Below are 7,824 nucleotides of genomic sequence, written 5' to 3'. Positions count from 1 at the left end.
TATATATATATATATATATAGATATATGCACGAGGGATATGCACGAGGGGTACAGGTCCTTCTCAAAATATTAGCAAAATTTCATATATTTTAGATTCATTGCACACTAACTGAAATATTTCAGGTCTTTTATTGTCTTAATACAGATGATTTTGGCATACAGCTCATGAAAACCCACAATTCCTATCTAAAAAAAAGTTAGCATATTTCCTCCAACCAATAAAAGAAAAGAGTTCTTAATACAAAAAAGTCAACCTTCAAATAATTATGTACTGTCATGCATTCAATATTTGGTCGGGAATCCTTTTGCAGAAATGACAGCTTCAGTGTGGCGTGGCATGGAGGCAATCGGCCTGTGGCTCTGCTGAGGTGTTATGGAGGCCCAGGATGCTTCTTTAGCTCATCCAGAGTGTTGGATCTTGCATCTCTCAACTTTCTCTTCATAATATCCCACAGATTCTCTATGGGGTTCATGTCAGGAGAGTTGGCAGGCCAATTGAGCACAGTGATACCATGGTCAGTAAACCATTTACCAGTGGTTTTGGCACTGTGAGCAGGTGCCAGGTCGTGCTGAAAAATAAAATCTTCATCTCCATAAAGCTTTTCAGCAGATGGAATCATGAAGTGCTCCAAAATCTCCTGATAGCTTGCTGCATTGACCCTGCCCTTGATAAAACACAGTGGACCAACACCAACAGCTGACATGCCACCCCAGACCATCACTGACTGTAGGAACTTGATACTGGACTTCTGGCATTTTGGTATTTCATTCTCCTCAGTCTTCCTCCAGACTCTGGCACCTTGATTTCCAAATTATATGCAAACTTGAGCAACAGTCCAGTGCTGCTTCTCTGTAGCCCAGGTCAGGTGCCTCTGCCGCTGTGTCTGGTTTAAAAGTGGCTTGACCTGGGGAATGCGGCACCTGTAGCCCATTTCCTGCACACGCCTGTGCACGGTGGCTGTGGATGTTTCTCCTCCAGACTCAGTCCACTGCTTCCGCAGGTCCCCTAAGGTCTGGAATCGGCCCTTTTCCACAATCTTCCTCAGGGTCCGGTCACCTCTTCTCGTTGTGCAGCGTTTTCTGCCGCATTTTTTCCTTCCAACAGACTTCCAACTGAGGTGCCTTGATACAGCACTCTGGGAACAGCCTATTCTTTCAGAAATATCTTTCTGTGTCATACTCTCTTGCTTGAGGGTGTCAATGATGGCCTTCTGGACAGCAGTCAAGTCGGCAGTCTTACCCATGATTGGGGTTTTGAGTGATGAACCAGGCTGGGAGTTTTAAAGGCCTCAGGAGTCTTTTGTAGGAGTTAAGAGTAAATTTTTGATTCAGATGATTAGGTGCATAGCTCGTTTAGGGACCCTTTTCATGATATGCTAATTTTGTGAGATAGGAATTTTGGGTTTTCGTGAGCTGTATGCCAAAATCATCTGTATTAAGACAATAAATTACCTGAAATATTTCAGTTAGTGTGCAATGAGTCAGAGTAAACAGTTACTCAAATTAATTGTGATTAATCGATTATTGAATAAATCTTTATCTAATTTAGCAATCACTCAATCATTTACTTGAGTATAAAGACTCTAAAACATGCCTTTAGCTAACATAGCAATCCACTCAGAGCAGCAATTATACAAAATTGTGAAAGAAATATAGTTTTCATTTAAGATAAAAAAGATAATAACTTTTTCTCCTTTCAGTTTGCTCTATCAAGAGCTGAAAGTAAAAAAAGTTTTAGTTTCACTTGGTTTAATTCTGAATAGAATCTTTTTTAAGGAAGTTTTCACTGTCCGATTATTAGCCAATTAATGAAGAAAATAATCAACAGATTAGTTGATTATCAAAATAATCACTAGTTGCAGAGAGCGAGAGAGAGAGAGAGAGAGAGAGAGGGAGAGAGAAATACATAGATACTGCTGAAAAAATAAATGACACATCCTAGATCTAAATAAATAAAATATTCTTATTAAATAATTTGTTCTGTACAAAGTTGAGTGCTCACAGAAAAATCACACAAAAAATAATCAATGGAAATTAAATGTGTTAATTCATAGCACGTCATGTCAAGGCACTTTACAGAGACAATTAAAACAGATCATACAGTTAGATTGGTTCAAAACTAACTGTCAACCAGCTCCCGAGGCGGCCCCGTCTGGGTAAGACACAGCCAGTCAGGGAAGCTCTGAGCCAGCTCCCATGTAAGAAGGTGAAAGAGAGCACATACAGGTAATCACAGGAAGAAAAACAGGACTACACTGGAACACAAGCCAAGCTCCAACATCTATAAACAAATGTGTAAGTGGCAGCAGCACAGATGATATTTCTCTCCCGGATGATGGGACAGCCAAAGAGGAACAGACCAGATGATGGTACTTTGATGAGAAAAAGCAGAGAGAACAAGTTAGACGTAAAGTTAGACGTTGATTGAACAAATACAGCAGAATGAGAGAAAATTTACCAATGGAGACCTCGATTTATAGTCACACACAAAATTAACGTGGAAAGAAACATTACAGACTGATCCAACTTTGATGTAATGTCCTTAAACCATGTCAAAACGAGGCTCAGTATTCTGTGTGGCCTCCACGTGCCTGTATGACCTCCCTGCAATGCCTGGGCAAGCTCCTGATGAGGCATGGCATGGTCTTCAAATGCCAGAGAACACCATGTTGGGCTGTGAACACACCCCCCATCTGTGGACGTCGGGCCTTCATGCTATCACCATAGGAAAGTGCATTTGTCTACACAAACGGTTAGAAACCATAGGATTGGTTTCTAACCGTTTGTGTAGACAAATGCACTTTCATAGCAATAGTCACTATTTTAGCAAAAACAGAATCAATTGCGGTATCAACAGTTGAGTCCTCCAGCGTAGCCATGTTTGTAATGCTCTAGCAAGGCCCCTCTGACTGTTGTCATTCCTACATCTCCCGCCCCAAAAAACAATTCTGGGATGTCATTGTAAAGCAATGTTGCTCACTAAGTGGACAGTTTGATTCAATAAAGGTTATTGAATCAAAAGTTATATTGCATACCTTCTAAATGAAGGTATGCCATTTTTCACAGATATATTTTTCTAATAACACCCTTCTTGTCAGTGTCAGACAGCTAAACATTTTCCTATCACCCACCCTTGCTGATAATTTATTCAGTTCCTCCAGTTTCCATTAGCCCACTGACTGATTCTCTGATTATTGCTCTCCTTTCCCTGCTTGTCAGCTTAGGAGGAGAGCTATGTCTTGATCTTTTTTACCATTGTCTCCTACTCTTTTTTTGTTTGTTTACAGGTCTTGATCACAAGTAGACTCATTTGCCAATTTAGTGAGTTCTGAAGACATGATCTTGCACTGGATTTCCTTTAAGGGCAACCTATTAAAAGGGATATTAATGCAATTGTATTATATTTGTAGGATCTATTGTAATATAATGCCCTACTTTGTGCTGGTCTCTCTAAATCCTAATAAAATACATTGAAAATAAAATACATTGAAAATAATATTGTAACACCATAAAATGCGAGAAACTGCAATCTGGAAGAGTATTTTTGCAGGGCACTAGAAATGCTGTCAGTTCAAGAGGTCATGAGCAGAGTGCAGAAACAAGTTGAGAAACACCACCTGCATGCAACACTCTTTTGAGCCACTACGATTTTGGGGTTTGAATGTCTCAACCATTTTGTCAAAGGTTATGCCCTCTGGTAAGGGACCAACCCTTGAGAGCTCTCTACAATAAACAACCCAGAGTGACATAATTTTTCATAAATATCTTTACATCACAAGAACCATAAATTACATCATATTATGGTCAGCTTACCATGGGTTGATATTTTTAGATGTCTGTAATGCATTTTGTTTTGCTTTTTTCACCATATTCTACAACCTGTAAGTTACAGCCACAATTCATTTAACAGGTGGCCTTGTAATTGGAGAAATTGCATTGTATTCACCTACATTAGCTCATATGTGGGGATAAATCAGAAGATGAGTAAAAAGTCAGAGAATAACATGATACGATCAGCGCTGCAGGTGAGATACACTCCATCCGCACCATGTCATGTAATATGAGGCTTGGCGTGTCTCCCTAAACTAAAAATAGAGCACAGATAAAATAAAGAGGCTTTTACTTAGGTAATCGCAAATAACTTTGCAATGTATGGCTTATATTTCAAGCTTTACAAAGGGCCTATTTAATTGACTGAGGTCATCAAGATCCAAATATTATGGGGGGGTGTCCTCCATATAAACAGAAGCTGTTGGCAGAGATGTTTACTATTTGTTATGCACAGTTCACCTTTGGTTAGCGAACATGTGCGCGTGCATGTGTACCCTCTGGGTGGGTGGAGGTTTCCCCTCTCAAAATTCCACTTCCTGTGCTTTTGAAGTTGCACATCTACATGTGAAAAAAAAACAACTGCTCTTGCACATATGGAGCACATGCGTACAAATAATAAAGTCTTGCGTGTTTTACAGGGTCACACAGGTGACAGGAGGGAACTCTTCTTTGTGCATAAGCAAAATGTTTCTGGGGCACTTTAAAACACCAAATGTGTGACAGAAAACCTGATAGGATATGGAACATCTTTCCTCAGAGGAAAGACATAAAAGAAGTTGTTTGTAGCTTTAATCTATATCTATAATTGTGGTAATAAGCATAAAAACAGTAAACACAACCTTAAAAAAGAGAATTATGCATGAACCCATGTGATTTCTATGACTACGCACCACCCTCCACCCCCCACCCCTGTGTCTCGAGGTACATTGATGAAAACAGGCTATGATTTTGTAAGCCCTGTGCTGCAAGGAGGCAGAGGTGTGATTTTTCACACCGGCGTGCATCTGAACATTTGTTTCCCTTTGAACAGTGTTAACTCTATCTGGTCAAATCTGTGCTGCAGAGGTAGCCACATAGTTGCGGGAAACCCGTATCAATGAATCAGTGGTAGGAGAAGATAGATTACTGTGAGAAGTAATGATGCAATGATGAACTGGATTAGTAAACAGATGGAACAACAGGTTGCTAAAAGAATGAGGGGATCAGTGGAATATACTAGTGCATTGTTTAAGAGTTTATATTTTTTCTAAACTGGCTGCTAATGCTGTAATCCTAGCATTTTGTTTTCTGGTCATTTTTTTAGGGGTAGGGATATTATTAACAAAATTTAGTGAAAGCAGAAGAAGGCAAATCCATTAACAACAACATGTAAATTTGGACACGCATTAGTGCTGTTGAACTAGCTGTGGACAAAGCTACTGTGCAGGCGGTGGCTTAGGGGTTAAGTCTATCTAAAGAGCTGGCACTGGATATGAGATAATGTTTTACATAATTTGCCAGAGCCAGCAGGCATTATGGTAAGTCTTGGACAGGAACTCACCCCAAGGAACATGCAAAACATGCACCACTGGTAGTCAGGTTGTAAGAGCTAAAGTCAATAAAATAAAAAGATCACAAATGCCATGCTTATCCTTCTTTTTAGATTTTGTTGCGTTACTACAACTAACTTTAATTTATTGTAGAAGGATTTATGTCATGGACTATTTTTTTCATATCTGTAGGGAAATAATTTCTGATTTTCAACATTAAAAAACAAAAGCCTTTCTTTGTAGACTTTACCAGGTACTGTAGGTAAGGAATCAAATTGCTAAGCAATGAAAAACAGGGTTAGTTACAAAACAATACTTGAAGATTTGTAAATAAAGATGTGCTCTGTCTAATTGGTCATTGAAAAATTGAAATAGATATGACACAACTGTAGCACTGCCAAGAAAAAGCTGCCCAACAGATCAGGGAAGTAGAGTAATAATTAGAAAAGAAGCCATAGTGACTTTTGGGAAGCTCAGTTGGGATCATCTGTTGGAAGAACATTTCCTAGTCATGGATTTCACAGGTCAGATCTTCATGAGAGACCCGTAAGAATAGATCATAAGAAGTATTATTTGCAGTTTTGCATAAGACCATGTACAGGACAAAGCAAACACATGAAGAAAGGTGAGTCAACTTTTTTGCAGAATGCTAGAAAATATCATTTTCCTGAACATATCCATCTTCTGAGTAAAACATAGTGGAGGCAAAGTCATGCTATGGGGAGGCCCATCTTCATTAGAGACTGGTTGCTTCTTTACCTTGGATAGAAATATAAAGAAAATGCACACCACACTTTTCAGAGTTTTTCAATAAAACTTTTTGTATTGTTTGCCTTCTATGTTCGTAGCTTACATTATGCTGCTCTGTCAAAAAAAATAAAAAACCAATACAATTACAACTGTTTGTTATAATATTGTAATAAGGGGTTCATTGAAGGTTTTGGAAGGCACTGCAATTAATTAGATCTATAATTTTAGTGTATGTGTTTGCAATAAATTATTTACTGACCAATTAAAAAATATAATAGATTATTGAAAGTTTTGAGCACTAATCTAATCTATGTTATTGGATTCTTTTTAAGTAATTTGGCAGCTACTTTATCTTTTTAGCAACACAAATACATAATTGAATTAACCAGCTGTGCGATTTGGATTCAGCATTTTATTGGTGCTCAGCTTCACATACATGAGGCAGCATACACATACAGTAACTTACAATACACATGTTTTTGCTGTTCCTGCACTGTTTTTGAAAGCTATATGGGATGATACCTTCAGGGCCCAGGAGCTGTCATTAAAATCATTCAAATGAGCCAACCTGTGTACACAAGGCTTTGCAAAGTGGTCGGCCCATCACAATGTCTGCCATCAACCTGTCCAATCGCGCCCATGCAAATGCCCCAGGCTGAAAAGTCAATGGGTCCCAGGGCTTCCTGTTTGACCTACTATAGGAAGATTTGCATAGCCTGGTTCCCTTCTCTCAATTTGGTTTCAGATAACAAGGTGCAGTTTGAAAATATTACCCTCGAGGGAAAAGTAGTATTTTATTAATATTAGAGCTTGCCTGAATTATATCCATGGATTTTTTAATCCATAAAAGTAGAAGTACATTTTGATTCAACTTTTCAGCTTGCTTGTGTTAAGAGCTAAACTTTATTTTATAAACAGAGAAGTTCTTATTATGATCCCACATAGCTGCCAATTAGGGATTTGAATGGAACAGAGATACCACATCCTCAAGGCACAGGTGGTTATGCATAAGCACACAAGTGTGTATAGAAATTAAAGCCTAGAAGTGATTGCATCCAGCCAATGGGGATGCATTACATCATGAATCTTTGCTGATTATCGCTAGAAAAACAAAACAAAAGGTGACTCAAGCCTTCCTGCAGAAACAAATGTACAATGCCAGGATTTGTAAACAAGTTTTTTTTTTAGGTTAAAATATTGTTTTATAATTTGATCACTTGGATTATAAGTATAGTGTATGTTGCACATGAAAGCTGAACTTTTATCCAGAGTAACTTGTACAAATGCATGAGTGTACCCTATTGTCGGCCCTCTATTATAATAGACTATCCTTGGACAATAGGCTGTTCTGGGGTGATGGTAATTACAAGTGACTAGGACAATATGGTCGCGTATGGAGGAACTAATACAATGAGAAGACACATTTATAAAGATAAAGCATTAAGCCCCCTCCTTTCTGCACTAGGGATAACATGGAGAATGCAGAATTGAAACACAAAACAAATATAATCAGAACACAAAACGATCCTGGAGTTGCGGGAAAAAGAAGAAGAGGAAAAAAAATACAAGTTGTGCAAGATATTTTTTTTCCAAGTTATCCTCCAGAGAAAGCTGCAGAAAAACAGGTTCTACTTGCTCCATATTGAGATGTGGGTCATTTGCATTATTTGAGAAAGAACTCAAAAGGAAACTTAGGAACAACTCAGAGAAGAT

This window comes from Cyprinodon variegatus, unplaced genomic scaffold (assembly GCF_000732505.1).
Source record: "Cyprinodon variegatus isolate N-32 unplaced genomic scaffold, C_variegatus-1.0 Scaffold690, whole genome shotgun sequence".
NCBI lineage: Eukaryota > Metazoa > Chordata > Actinopteri > Cyprinodontiformes > Cyprinodontidae > Cyprinodon > Cyprinodon variegatus.
Note: the sequence above shows the minus strand (reverse complement) of the source record.